The following is a 14,786-nucleotide window of genomic DNA, read 5'->3' as shown; positions in this document are numbered from 1 at the left end:
CTCAAAAGCACTATTCATCTAATTTGAGCTTAGAATGGTCAGGATATCATTTAATGGAGATAGAAACTATAGGGAAAGGAGATTACAATATCATTTATAGAAAGGGGGCAAGAAAAATGAGGTAGAACAATTTTAGGACCTTCATGATGGTCCCACTGGAACCCAAGTCTATACTTACTCCTCTGTGAGCAAAACTAATCCTGGTTGCCCCAGGATGTGACGGTGCCTCTTTGTCCCTGTCTGTGACACAAAGTTATCACTGGGCACTTCCTGACAGGATGCTGCCCTCCATGATATTGGTCTGTTCAGTTCCAAACAGAACGTATTGCTTAAGGTTTACAAGTCTGGGAAATTTTAAACACATAGATATGCTCGAAATACATACATAGACTCACTTCTGAAACATTGGAGTTGAGGACAGTTACCTAACACTTAGGGTCCATTTTTTCATCAGTAAAATAAAGACTTTGGATTCACTAAATTCTAAGTTCCTTTCCCAAATTAAAAAAGGAGGAGGAAGAGCACAAGGAAGGAAGGAAGAAAGAAGGAAAGAAGGAAGAAAAGGAGGGAGGGAGGGAAAAAGGGAGGGAGGAAGGAAGGGAGGGAGGGAGGAAGGGAAGAAGGAAGGAAGGAAGGAGGAGAAGGATAAGAAGGAGGAGGAGAAATAATGAGGTGAGTTAGCAACTAGTAAAATAAATGGAATAAATAGACAATATACACTTTCAGACATTTCCTGTGGACATGATATGTCTTCTCTTACATACAGACACATCAAACTGAAGACACCATAGATTTAAATAAGAACTATTTCTTTATGTATCATTAATAAAGAAAAAATGCTGCCCACTAATCACAACCCACTATTGACTACAAAAATGCAGTTTCAGAGATGCCCAACTGCAAAACAATATGAGTCCTGGGATCAATGAAAATATGGCACATGCATGCATCTGTGTATGTATGTGTGTGTATGAGAGAGAGAGTTCAGATTTCATTCTTGAAATATTGTTATTGTGCTTGCTACAACATACCTGTAGTACTGGACTGGGCTGGAAGCATGAGTACTCCAGTACTCATAAAAAAAATAAAAACATCTACTACTCATCACGTAGCACAAAGTTCATTGTCATCTCTGCATATTATACATTGCACTATCAATGGCACTTAATACCCTTACTTTAAGCCTCTGAAGCCTTAAAAACTCCAACCTAGTTCCAGAAAAATCTCTAAAATTTCCTAGAAATTATCCATTATCCCTGGTTAGAATTTTTTTTCTTTTGCCTTTTCCAGCTCCCCCATCCCTTGAAAACAGTCCAGTCCTATATCTTATTGGTTAGGTCTTACTAAATGATTGTAATAAATCTTATGAGCTAGCTTTGGCTAGAATATTCACAGTGGGAGACAGTGTACCACTTTTTCAGATGTCAAATTTTTACTTTAACGTAGGCTTTCTTACAAGAGAAACCAGTGTGCATTGGTTGAGGAATAAAGAGAGTGGTATGTGGAGAGGAAAAGTTTTGTTACCCTGAAATTATACTGCTCTCATTGCTGCTTCTTGTCTCAGGTATGTAAGTCTGGGTAGCCCACTGCCTTCTTACCAAGAGTTTACCAAAAGTCTGAGGAGAGACTCACTTTCTTAGTCTTGCAGGAATGCTGAGGCAAAGACTCAGAAATACAGTAAATCTAAGCAGTTATGATGACTACCAAAGATGCCCTATAGGATTCTCCTCCTCCTCTCCCTCTTCTTCTTTCTTTCCATCATCATCATCATCACCATCATCTCCTCCTTCCCTCCGTCACTTGGTTGCCAAACACTCCTCAGAATCAAAGGAATTCCTTTTGTTCAGGAGGTATATAGGACATTGCCTATACTTTTCTAATCTCATTTCAGATTGCATGCTAATTTTGGACGCTTTATTTTTTTTTATTGTTTTATTACTCATATGTTCATACAAGGCTTGGGTCATTTCTCCCCCCTGCCCCCACACCCTCCCTTACCACGCACTCCGCCCCCTCCCTCTCCCCCCCACCCCCTCAATACCCAGCATAAACTATTTTGCCCTTATCTCTAATTTTGTTGAAGAGAGAGTATAGGCAATAATAGGAAGGAACAAGTGTTCCTGGTTGAGATAAGAATAGCTATACAGGGAGTTGACTCATATTAATTTCCTGTATGTGTGTGTTACCTTCTAGGTTAATTCTTTTTGATCTAACTGGACCCTTTATTTTTATGATTTGTTGTGATAGATACATTTTGGGAAGGCATTTTACCTTTTCTTTAAAAATGGCTTCAATTCATTTGTAGCTCTTTCATACTTTTTTCCATTTAGAAAACACTTGCATTGGTACTCAAACACATTGTTGATGTGAAAGAAATTTGTTTTCTCTGGTGATCGATGTGTCAATATGCACCAGAAACCTAGAAATTCCACTTTTAAGAATTTACTTTAAGGAGAAAATTTGAAATAGGTACAAGAAGTAATGTTTAAGGATATTCATTACAGTGCATTTTATGATATGTATCACATGAATTTGTTTATGCAGCACTAGTGAGTCCAAATGACGTACAGTAGACCCTTGGTATCTATGGATACATGGTATCAAGGAAACCACTTGGAGGAAAAACTGAATGCTCAGGGTGCATAGTTTAAACATGAATGATGATTCAGGACTGAGAACTTATCCCCATAAACTGAGCTGCATAATGTGTATGCAGGGATTTTATTTTATTTTTTTCTGCCAGGATTTGGTCAAAATGCAAGTAATAAATATGCAAATAAGGCAGGATTACAGACTGGTAGACAGCCATTATGTGTCATTTTGTTCAAGAATATTATTGACATGGGAATGCTCATAATAAATTGCTAACTTCAAAACACAAGACACAAAACAAGATACCCACTATTATACCATGCTCGTAGATTCACATTACTACTACAAAATACCCAAAGCAGCTAATTTTTAAAGAGAAAAGATTGACAAATTGATTTAATCACTGTAGCCTTTTCTCATGAACTACAATTAATTAGGTCAGAGTCCTGATGATCTAATCACTTCCAGAATCATCCTCTCAGACACACCCACGGGTGTGCTTTACTACTTTCTAGGTATCTCTCAGTCCAATCAAATTGACAATGGAGATTAACCATCACACTACCCATTAAGGACCTCCCACATGCCCTACCTCCTAAGGGCCCCATCACTTCCTAATAGTGCCACTCTAGGGACTAAGCCTTCAACACACGGTTCTTTTAAAGGGGTACTCAGCATCCAAACCATAGCACATGGGATAAAGAATAAAATATTTGGAATAAGATGTCTCGGTCAAATCCTTAGCTCCAATTCTGTCCCCTGCTCCTTATACAAATGTGGGCAGATTATTCAGCCTCAAAGGCTTCAGTTTTTTCATCTGGAGTTTGGAAGTAATAATTCTTACCTGTTACAGTTTTTCTGAGAATCTATTTAAAATGTGTGTACAGCCCTAAGTGTATATACCCTCCCCCACCACACACACAATCCACAATCTGTATGTGGTTCTCTACAGTAAGTATGTGTGTCAGCTGGAGTTTTTGATTACAGTTGTTGACCAACTCAAACAAGAGAAATTTATTGAAAATAATGCAGAAAAGTTGGAGAATGAGAACTTAAAGTAGGTAAAAACCAGTTCATCTTCAGGGGCTGGAAAGCAGGCATTACAAGACTGGTTTTGTAGTGAGAGCAGTTTGGTGGGCACATTGCTGCCAGGATAAAAAAAAAGCCAACCTAAAAGGAACAATCTAGACCTTTGGGACATAAGAGCTGGATTTTCTATCTCAGCAAAAGTATACACAGTGGTATGGGAAGATAACTCCCCAAAGGAAATTGGTGCTATGTAGAGGGGAGCGGTGGATGCTGCTGGGTAGCAGTAGCATGACAGATGTTCTTATATGACATAAACATGAGGTAATCTTGAAGTGGAAAAAAATAAGTCAAATGTGTGTTTTAAAACAGAAGAGAGCTCTTCCATATACACATGATCATCATAATAGCGCTAGGAGGAAATCAGGACAGGACCTATTTTCTTTGTTTTACAAAGAGAAAATGAAGTTCAGAGAAGATAAATGGCTAGCCCAAGGACTCTGTGCTTAGTTTGCAGCACAGCTGGAGCAGACAGTCTTGGTCCCCAGTCTCAAGCTCTTCCCCAGGTTTGACTGGGAAACTGTTATATATCTCCCAGCCTTCCCTGCTTCACAACCCTGAGCTCCTAGGACACAGACTACTGATGGTATTTCCCTTTTCTGTGACTCACGGGACCCTCTTGCTGCTTGGAGTTCAGGCCCTGCTGTAAACATTAGTTAGTGAGGTGGAGGGTGGCTGGTCATTTGGCAGACTGCCTTCTCACATTTGGGGGAGAGAAAGGGTGGAGAACCCAGGGACAAGAAATCACTAGAGAAAGGAGTCAGGCTGGGGGAAGCCAAAAAGGCAAGGGGTTGACCTGGAGAGGATGTGGTATAAAGAGCAGGTAGTAGAGAGACAGAGAAAATGATATAAAAAAGAAAAAAAGCCAAAGAATCAGAAATATTATTAAACCAGCCAAGAACTGTCTCTTCATGCTTGGTAGGCAGATGCTCTACCTCTTGAGCCACACCTCCAGCCCTTTACAACTAAGTTACGTTTCAGACAGAGTCTTGAACTTTTCCCTGGAGTTGCCTTCAGACCGTGATCCTCCTACCTCCTGAGTAGCTGGATTACAGGCATGGATTACTGTGCCTGACCCTTTCTCTCTTCTTAAAGCATGTGAAAGAGTCCACAAGAAAGAACAAACCAATTGCAAATTCCCAGACTCTGGGAGTTACAATGATAGCAGAAGAGTTCTAGAAAGATTGATCCTATTTAGGAGTCATTTTGCCTAATATATGTGTTTTTCAATTAGAGATACCAAGGCATGGAATTACAAACACATCTAAAACTACACTTTAAAACTTTAAAATATAATTTTATAGACTAGAAGTAAGCAAACTTTTTCTATAAAGGACCATCTGGTACATATTTTTGGCCTTTAGGACAGATGGTCTCTGTCACCAACTACTCAGCTCCTACTACTGTAAAGTAAAAGCAATCATAGACAAAATATAAACAAATAGGTGTGGCTGAATTCCAATAAAACTTTATTTACAAAAACTATGACCAGTGACTATAATTCGCTGTTGTTTTTGGATAACTGGTTTAGACTTAATTATTAGATGACCTGTGAATGTCCCAGAAAACATAAGACTAAATGGTAAGCATCAGTTAAAATTCCCATAGGAGTGATAAGAATGACTGCAATTCCTGAAGTACTTCCTATGTGGTTTTCCACATTTAATTGCTCCACCAGTCCTATGATGTGGAATCTATTGTAGTCTCCATTTTTTTTAAATAAGGAAACAAAAATGCCTACAGATCGAATTACCTGCACAATGGTCACACAACTGGGAGGTGTCAGTATTCACATTTGAACCCACATCTGACTTACTTCAGGATTCAAGTACTTAGCAACTACATCAGGCTGAAGAATACAATATTTAGAAGCAGAAAGGAAAATTACATCCAGTGTCTCAGAAAACAATTAATGTTTTCATGCTAATCTGATGGAAACTTTTGATTGCTTAAAAATACATTCCTATTAGCAACTTGAATGAAGCATGAATCTGCACCTCCCTCCAAGCCTCTGTCCCCAGTTTCCCTGGGACATTCATTTTGTTACCTCTTTCTTAAAGGTCTAGGTTGGGTGCTCTCTAGACAAACACTAAGATTTAAGGAAGGATGTCAGCTGGAGCCCACCCACCTCAGACACTGGAAAGTCAGGGAAAGGCCTTTAACACTGAGAGGAATCTAAGCCTGAAGGGGAAAGAAGGATAGCTCTGATGATTATCCTAAATTTTTGAAGCCAAACCAGAGAAGACTTGAGGAAATGACTCACTGAACCCAGGAGAAAGAAAAACAGCCTAGTGATGGCAGGAGAAAATGAGGATAATATAGCCTTACTGTTAAAGTGAGGGTTAGAAGTCCACAGAGACCCAGAAAGGAAACACTGAAATGGCTGAATTACATTCCTGAAACTAACATGCACTATTGTTTTAACATGCTTTCAGCTGTTTTGCCCAAGAATGAGGCAGGAACAAATTGCTTCTTAAAAGAGACATCATTTCATGCTTTTTACTGTCCCCAGATTGTCTCCTCTGCTGGAGCCCTAAGGAGGAAGTACAGTCATCTCTGTCTCTTCTGGTCTCAAATCACAAAACTGGTTGTTCCTGACTCAGATGCTAAGATTGTTGTGACAGACAGATGTCCTACTCTGCAAACATAAAAACTCCTAACAGCTATACTGAGTCCATGAAAGAACGTTGAGCCATCAACTTCCAGTCCCATTGGAAAAGATGAGGAATGTTTCTAGGCATGGATTCAGTTAGCTTTCACTTAGTAAGTCACTAGGAATAAAAACAAATCTGTGAGGTAAGTAAACTTTGTCCTTGGTCTTTTTCTATCCATCTCTCATATTGCCACATATTAACCTTCTTATGCAAACTTCTGAACATGGCACTCCTGAGCTCATAAGCCTTCAAAGTTAACACATAACTTAGAACTGAAAAATATACCTGGATGTAGTAACTCACTGGATGAGCTTAATAACTCACTGGGTGGAAAAAGAAGACAGGGTAGTGAATTCAAAAGCAGATCAATAGAAACTACTGAAATTAAACCATAGGAGAAAACCAAACTGGATAGAAAAAATATGCTCAAATATGGCACATATTCAAAACAGTTTAAATTATATTTAAGTGAGACCTAAAGGAGAGGAAGAAGAGGGAATGGATAAGAAGCAAAAATGGTAGAAAATATAAACTTATCAATTTTAGAAGCTCAACATTCTCTAAGGAGAAATGCAAAAACAAAACAAAGCCAAAAAAATGCCATACTTAGACACATGTAGAAACTTCAAAAAAAGAAAACAAATTCTTTTTTAAAATTTATCTATTTTTATTTTATTTTATTTTTTAATTAGCTCATACAATGGTTTCACTGTGACATTTTTGTACACACACACACACACACACACACACACACACACACATACACACATATATCTCATACTCTGATCCTATTTGACTTCTGGTACCCTTTCTTGTTCCTATTCCTTCCCCCTCCAATCCCATTCCTCTTCCTTATTAGTCCCCCTTCCTATGTTCAGGTCTGTTTTTTTCAAGTTTTCTTATTCTTTTCTTTATTGTATTATTACTGTACTGGAGGTACACTGTGACATTTACAAAAGTTCTTCATAGTTATATCATACTTACATTCATTCCCTCCATCATTCTCCTTTATCTTCCCTCCCCCTATTCCTGAAATACTTTCAACAGGTCTCATTTTTCCATTTTCATACCTGAGTGCATAATATTTCCACTACAATTCACCCTCCTACACCCTTTCATTACATCCTCCCCCTCCCGCAGGTAGCAACCCCCAGAAAGGACCTGTTTTGGCAATAAGAAATTCTTAAAAGGAGATAGAGGAGAAAGCCCATATCTTAAGGAGCACTATAATAAGAGTGGCTGCTGACTTTTCAAAAGAAATTATGTGTGGCAGTCATGAAAACTTCTCCCCTCAGGTCTTCAGGGCCCTGCTGTAGGAAGTGTATCTAATTGATAACTGCTTCCTTTTGGACCCACTGACAACTTCATGTCAAGTCACACTTCCCCTGGGCTTCTCTCAATCAATGAATGGGCACAAAGGAGGTATTGGAACCAAACTATGTTGGTAGATGCAAGATTCCTATAAAAGGCAACTTTAGCTCAGGGAATCTTCATTGTCCTGGGAAAGAATTTCTCAGAACTCTTTAAAGTCTGAGGCTCTTCTGATCCAATCCTTCCTCACCTGTCTTCTTTCAAGTTGCTGGATTGATACATGTTGAAATCTTTAGAGCAAGACCATAAAATAAATGCACAAAACTAAGGGTAGAAGTAAACAATTCTTCATTATAGTTACAGAATTCACCTCTCCTCTCTCAGTAACTGATAGAACTAACAGAAAATTGGTAAGGATACATATGAACTGAAAAATACTATCAACTGGCTAGATCTAATTGAAATTTTAAAAATATTCTACCAATAGCAGAATGTGCATTCTTTTAAAATGAATATGGAATATTCACAAAATAGACTATATCCTGGATCATAAACTTTAACACATTTAAAAGAATTAAAATAATAATCAGTATGTTCTTTGGCAAGAATGGAGTCAAATTAGTAATCAGTAATAGAAAGATAATGGACATCTCCATACACTTGGCAACACACTTCTATATAACCCATCATTAAAGAAGTTTCAAGGGAAACAAGATAGTATGTGAACTGAACAAAAATGAAAGTACAACATATGAAAACTTATGGGATGTATTATAGCAGTGCTTAGAAGGAAATTTATAGTATTACTACTGACAGAAAGGATCTTAAGAAGCCAGAAAAAGAGGAACAAAATAAAATCAATACAAGCATAAAGGATATAATAAAGATGAAAGCAGAAATCAGTAAAATTGAAAAAAGGATGATAGAGTCAACACAGCCAAAATATTGTTTTGTAAAGAAATCAAAATAAAAATTACCTATAGCAAAATTGAAAAGTATAAAAGAAGGAAGACATAAATTGCTGATTTTAGGAATTAAAGGGAAAATATCACCCAGACCCAGATGACATTAAAAGAATAAAGGAATATTGAGCAACTCTGCACACAAAAATTTGACAATTTAAAATGAAACAGACTAATTCCCCCAAAACCACAAAGGCTAAAACCCGGGTTTTGGGGCAAGTAGAACAAAAAAAAAATTTTTTTATGAATTTATAGTTTAAAAGTATTTGAGAAATAATTTATCATGCATTTCTGTTTGTCTGTAGTGAGAGATTTCAGTTATCATAGCTGACTGTCCCACCAGCAGTGAAACTCTGATGTGTTTTGTTTTGTTTTTCTTTATCCAATTTGAGCTAAGTTTTCTGTTACTTAAAGACAGACTTCAAAACATCATAGTTTGCAGAGTTCAAAATAACATTATAGTTATTGAGTGCCCAAATACAGTATTGAAGTGACCCAGAGGAGTAATTGCAGAAGGATTAGCAGTAGTAACACTACTAGTAGTAATAGAGTAAAAGTCATAGTAATTGTGACTAACAGAAACCAAACACATACTGTGACGCTTTGCAAAGAATTTTGTGTATGAACTATGATGGTGAAGTTTTGTAGATGAGGGAACTGAAGTCAGGCATTAAGTTTAAGAGTAAAATCTGAAGCCAGGCACAGTGGCTCACGCCTGTAATCCTAGTTACTTGGCAGACTGAGGTCTAGAGAATCACAGTTCGAAGTCAACCAGGGAAAAGGTTTCTGAGACCCTACCTCAATAAGAAAAAAAAAAAAAAGCTGGGCATGGAGGTCCACACCTGTTATCCCAGCTACAGTAGGCAGAGTAAAATGGAAGGATCTTGGTTTTGTCTTGCCTGGGCAAAAAAGTGAGACCGTCTCTCTAAAATAATCAGAGCAAAAAGGGCTGGAAGCATGGCTCAAGTTCAAAGTCCTGAGATCAAACCCCATTACCAGGGAGGGAGGAAGAGTAAAAGCTGAGTGGAATGGAGTATCCAGTAGAAGAGTTCGTCCCCGGCTTTCTGTCTGGTGTGTGAACTTCCTGCTCTGGGAGAGAGAATAGTACTAGAAGAATCCTCCACTCCTAGGAAAATGCCTGAAACAAACAGCACACTCTTGGTCTTCCAGTGCTTCCAGTGTGAGAAGAACAAATGTCAGGACCAGTTTTGTGCTTCTCTAGCCTGGACCTTCGTTTTTCATCAATCAACCCATAGATCTATCATCTACACACACACACACACACTGGCAGTGAATGGATGCAGAATGCCTGGGGGAGCTCTCACCCTTGTCAAGGGCGCATCTCAATGAAATGGTCTGTCTTAGAAAAGATAATACATTACAAGTGACCCATTGTACAGCAAGATAACTGTATTTAATAATGATATGTTGTATCTTGAAACACATAAACAGAGCAGACGTTATGTGCTCACATCACAAAAATATCTAGGTAATTAGCTAATTTCAACCATTCTACAATCATAATGTAAAAGATCATGTTATACATGACAAAAACATAATTTTATTTGTCAATAAAAAATAAAAATCACGTTTTATAAAAGATACGTAAATTAACTTTTTACTTGTTGAAATAAGACTCTTGAAGCACTGCCCTGCAGTATTGGCAGTATGCTCATAAGTTCTTCCTAAGCTCAAGTAATTACTTTCCATTAATCTCCTAAAACTTGAAAGAAAAAAATTACATATACGTAAACTGAAAAAATAAATAGATGAACAGCATGTATTTCTACACTTTCTCCATACTAACCAGGCAAGGGTCCAAAAACCACATTCCTGACTTTGTAAATCAGCTGCCAACATGAATGTGATTCTTCAACTATGAGAAAATGTCTTCGGAAGGGTGCAGGTTAGTTAATATTGGAAATTCTTATGTACTTTGGGAGATAACACTGTTTGCTCTGATAAAGACTAGTACTTTTTTCCTCCTTTTTTATTTGGACTTGTCAAGAATTAGTCATGTCCCTTGCATTTTTCCTCTTTTTCCCTCTTGCCCTGGTTCCCTTTGGGAATAATGCCAGTAACATTTTTTCCTGATACAGTGGTGTATATAACCCAGCATTGATGTTCCCTATGCTAAATAAAATCTTCAGACAGGAAAAGTTCTCATTTAGGAATAATAAATGAGTTAGATGCACAATAGCTACAAAGCAAGAGCACTTTAACTATACCATATCAAGCATTCAGCTTTATGACTTTTAAATCTTTTATTGTAAATACACTTCCAGTGGAAAGACGGAGGGATAGAAAGAAGAGAAGGAGCAAAGGAAGGAAGAAAGGAGCAATGGAAAGAAGGAAGGAGAGGAAGGAAGGGGAGGAAGGAGAGAAGGGAAAAAGAAAAGAGGGAGGGAAGGAGGAAGCAGAAGAAAGGAGAGAGAGAAAGAAAAAAAATCAAGTCAGAATTCAAGGTACTTAGGGGAGTAAGCCAACTTTGAATGGCAAAAAGCAAATACAGACAATTCTAGGATCTCCAGCTACCTAATGGTTACTGTTTGGAAAGAATCACTGACAGATGGAAATTTACTCTCAGCCAAAAGTTCCTATTCTGTGAATTTGGCGAGGTTTATGCCTGGGATATAGATGGCTCTCAGTAAATATTTAGTAAATAAAGAAGGAAAAAATGTATATATTTCTTTTTTATAGTAGTAAAACTGAAGCTTACAGATGCTTAGTGACTTTGCTAAAGTCATATATAAAATCTTCCTAAAGAAAATTTTTTTTCTTAGAAAATCTTAGGTGTTTAAAGTATACAAGAGGAAAAATTAGAATAATCGTCACTTAGGAACTAGGGGATGTGAATTCTGGTTCTGGGTGTGCCTCATTTTTTTTTAACTCTCTGGGTGTCTAGATTGCAGAAGGCAGAGATTTATCTATTTTGTTTTGTGCAATATCTTCAGTGTCTAGCATAGTATCTGGTACATGTTGAATAATAAATGGTCAGATATTTACTGATTCCCCATCTTACAAAATTTGAAAAAGTTTGAAAACTGAGGAGGTCAGCACCAAGGCTTTCTAAGGGCCTTCCAGTCCTATGTCTCTGAAAAAGGGTGTCTGTTCCTTGGCATTATTTCATTCCCCACTTTGCTCAAGTTGCACAGGGAAGCAAACACAGGTGGGTGAGGTTCCAACATCTTTCTCCAGTGTTATAACGTCATCCCTCTGAGCTCTTATTTTCATAAGAAAAAACCACAAAGTGCAATCTTAATGGGAAACAGTGAATAAATCAGTTACTTCATTGTCTATTTTATAAAAATGAGTTCCAGAATTACCACAGACCTCCCAATCTCCAACCTCAGCAGCCAAAGATTCTCCAGACTTTCACATTAGGTGGTTCCAGTCACTTTTCCCTAGAGGGGCGCTCAAACCCATGTGTTATTCTTTCTCCGTGTTTTCTGGGGGTGCTCAGCAGCAATAATCATCAGCCATATGCTTCATGTATTATAGGAGGGTGGTTGAGAGCAACCAAGTCTCCCATTCTCCTTATGCCAGCACTTCCCCTCTTACCGTGACACTCCCTTAGCCAGAGAAATAGCAGTCAAATCCTGAACCACATGCAAGAGAATCAGCAGAAGTTACAGCACAGCTTTCTGATGGTCAGGATGGTGGGGAACCCAACCTCTCAGAAGGCCCACACTTCTCCTCTTTTGGACATCCCCTGCCTGAGGAGGGACAGCCCAATAGTGATTCATCCTGTGCAACTGTGGTGTATTTTCCTGAGGAGGGACCTGGCTAGAGTCAAGAACACCAATTTCATCTTAGACTACATGAACTTGAAAAAGGCATCTTCTTCCTTGAAGTTCAGATTCCTCAAAAACTTATTTATGTTTTATTAGGAAATTCCTTTTTAAAAAACACTTGCTTTGGTTTTTATATGATTTATCCCCCAGAATTTATGTAAGAGTTTAATCCCCAAAGTTAAATGTTAAAGGTATTAAGAGGGTAGGAACTTGGGCTGGGCGCATGGCTCAAGCTATAGAGCACTTGCCTAAGAATCACAGGCCCTAAGTTCAAACCCAGTGCTTCCAAAAAAGAGGGTAGAAATTTAAACTGACTATGGTGTTGAGAGAGTAGACTAGGACGTTAGAGTGCAGCCTGCATGATTGAATTTGTGGCTTTATAAGAAAGGAAGAAACCACACAGACGCAGAGATATGCATATGCTTCCACCATGATGTGGTGCAGCCCACGGGCACCCTCATCATAGCCTGTGCCATGCTGCTTGGACTCCCAGCCTCTAAAACCATACGCTAAAGAAACCTCTTTATAAGAAGACTACCTTAGGCATTTTATTACAGTAATTAAAAGCATACTAATGTGACACTTTTCTTATACCAAAAATAATGCATAATCATTGTAGAAGTTTTTTTCTTTCATCGTTTTTACATTTACTTGCATGTGTATGTTGTTTGGGCACCTCCTGTTCTGCCCTCTTGGTTTCCAATTTTGTTGAATAGAAAACATAAGACATAAGAAAGACAGCATTTTTCCTAGTTTGAAGTAAAGATAGCTATACAGACAGATTCCTAGCGTTGCTTCCATGCACGTGTGTATTGCAACCCACATTGGTTCATCTCTACCAGACCTCTTAGCTACTTCCCAGTCACCTTCCCATAGAGGCCTCTGCCAGTTTAAGATTACTTTATTCGCTCCTCTCCAGTGAGCACATCAACCACATTCAAGTTTTAGGTTTCCTTCCCTCTCCCTATTCCTCCATGTTCATTCTCCCCTTAGGTGTGACCCATGTCCAATCATACTACTGCATTTGTTTTAGATCTATAATCTGCATATGAGGGAGAACATGCAAATTTTGGCCTTCTGAGCCTGGCTAACTTCGCTTAAGATGATGTTCTGTAGTTCCATCCATTTACTTGCAAATGACAAAATTTCATTCTTCCTTGTGATCAAATAAAATTCCACTGTGTATAAATACATTTTCTTAATCCACTCATCAGTAGTAAGGCATCTTGGCTGTTTCCATAACTTGGCTATTGTAAATAGTGCTGCAATAAACATTGGTGTTCAGGTACCTTTGTAATAACCTGAGTTTCATTCCTTCAGGTATATCCCTAGGAGTGGTATTGCTGGATCATATGGCAGATCTATGTTCAGTTTTTAAGAAGCCTCTGTATTGTTTTCCAAAGTGGTTGTACCAGCTTACATTCCTACCAGCAGTGTATGAGGGTTCCTTTTTCCCTGCATCCTTGCCAACATTTGTTATTGGTGGTGTTCTTGATGCTAAAGTGAGGTGGAATCTTAGTGTGGTTTTGATTTGCATTTCCTTTATGGCCAGGGATGGTAAGCATTTTTTCATGTGTTTTTTGGCCATTTGAATTTCTTCCTTTGGAAAAGTTCTGTTTAGTTCAGTTGCCCACTTCTTTAATGGTTGATTGATTTGGGGGGAGTTTAATTTTTTCAGCTCCCTGTATATTCTGGTTATCAGTCCTTTGATGTATAGCTAGCAAATATTTTCTCCCACTCTGTGGGTGGTCTCTTAAATTTAGAGACTATTTCTTTTGTTGTACAGAAGCTTTTTAATTTCATGTAGTCTCATTTGTCCATCCTTTCTCTTAGTTGTTGGGCTGCTAGAGTTCTACTGAGGAAGTCCTTGCCTATTCCTATTGCTTCCAGAGTATTCCCTGCTCTTTTGTGTAATTACTGCAAGGTTTCGGGTGTGATATTAAAATCCTTAATCCACTCTGAGTTGATACTAGTTCAGGGTGACAGGTGTGGATCTAGTTTCAGTTTTCTGTAGGCAGCTAGCCACTTTTCTCAGCAACCTTTGTTGAAAAGGCTGTCTTTTCTCCTTCATATGTTTTTGTCAAAAATAAGGTGGGCATAGCTGTGTGGGTTCATATCCAGGTCCTTATTTTGTTCCACTGGTGAAGAAAGAAATTGAGGAAAACTACAGAAGGTGGGAAGAGCTCCCATGCTCATGGATTGGTAGAATCAACATAGTAAAAATGGCTATACTACCAAAGGCAATCAACATGTTCAGTGCAATTCCCATGAAAATCCCAATGACATTCATCACAAAGATTGAAAAATCTATTCCAAAATTCATTTGGAAACACAAAAGACTGCGAATAGCCAAGGCAATACTGAGCAGAAAGAGCAATGCTGGAGGT

This window comes from Castor canadensis, chromosome 7 (genome assembly GCF_047511655.1).
Source record: "Castor canadensis chromosome 7, mCasCan1.hap1v2, whole genome shotgun sequence".
In the NCBI taxonomy this organism is placed as follows: Eukaryota; Metazoa; Chordata; class Mammalia; order Rodentia; family Castoridae; genus Castor; species Castor canadensis.
Note: the sequence above shows the minus strand (reverse complement) of the source record.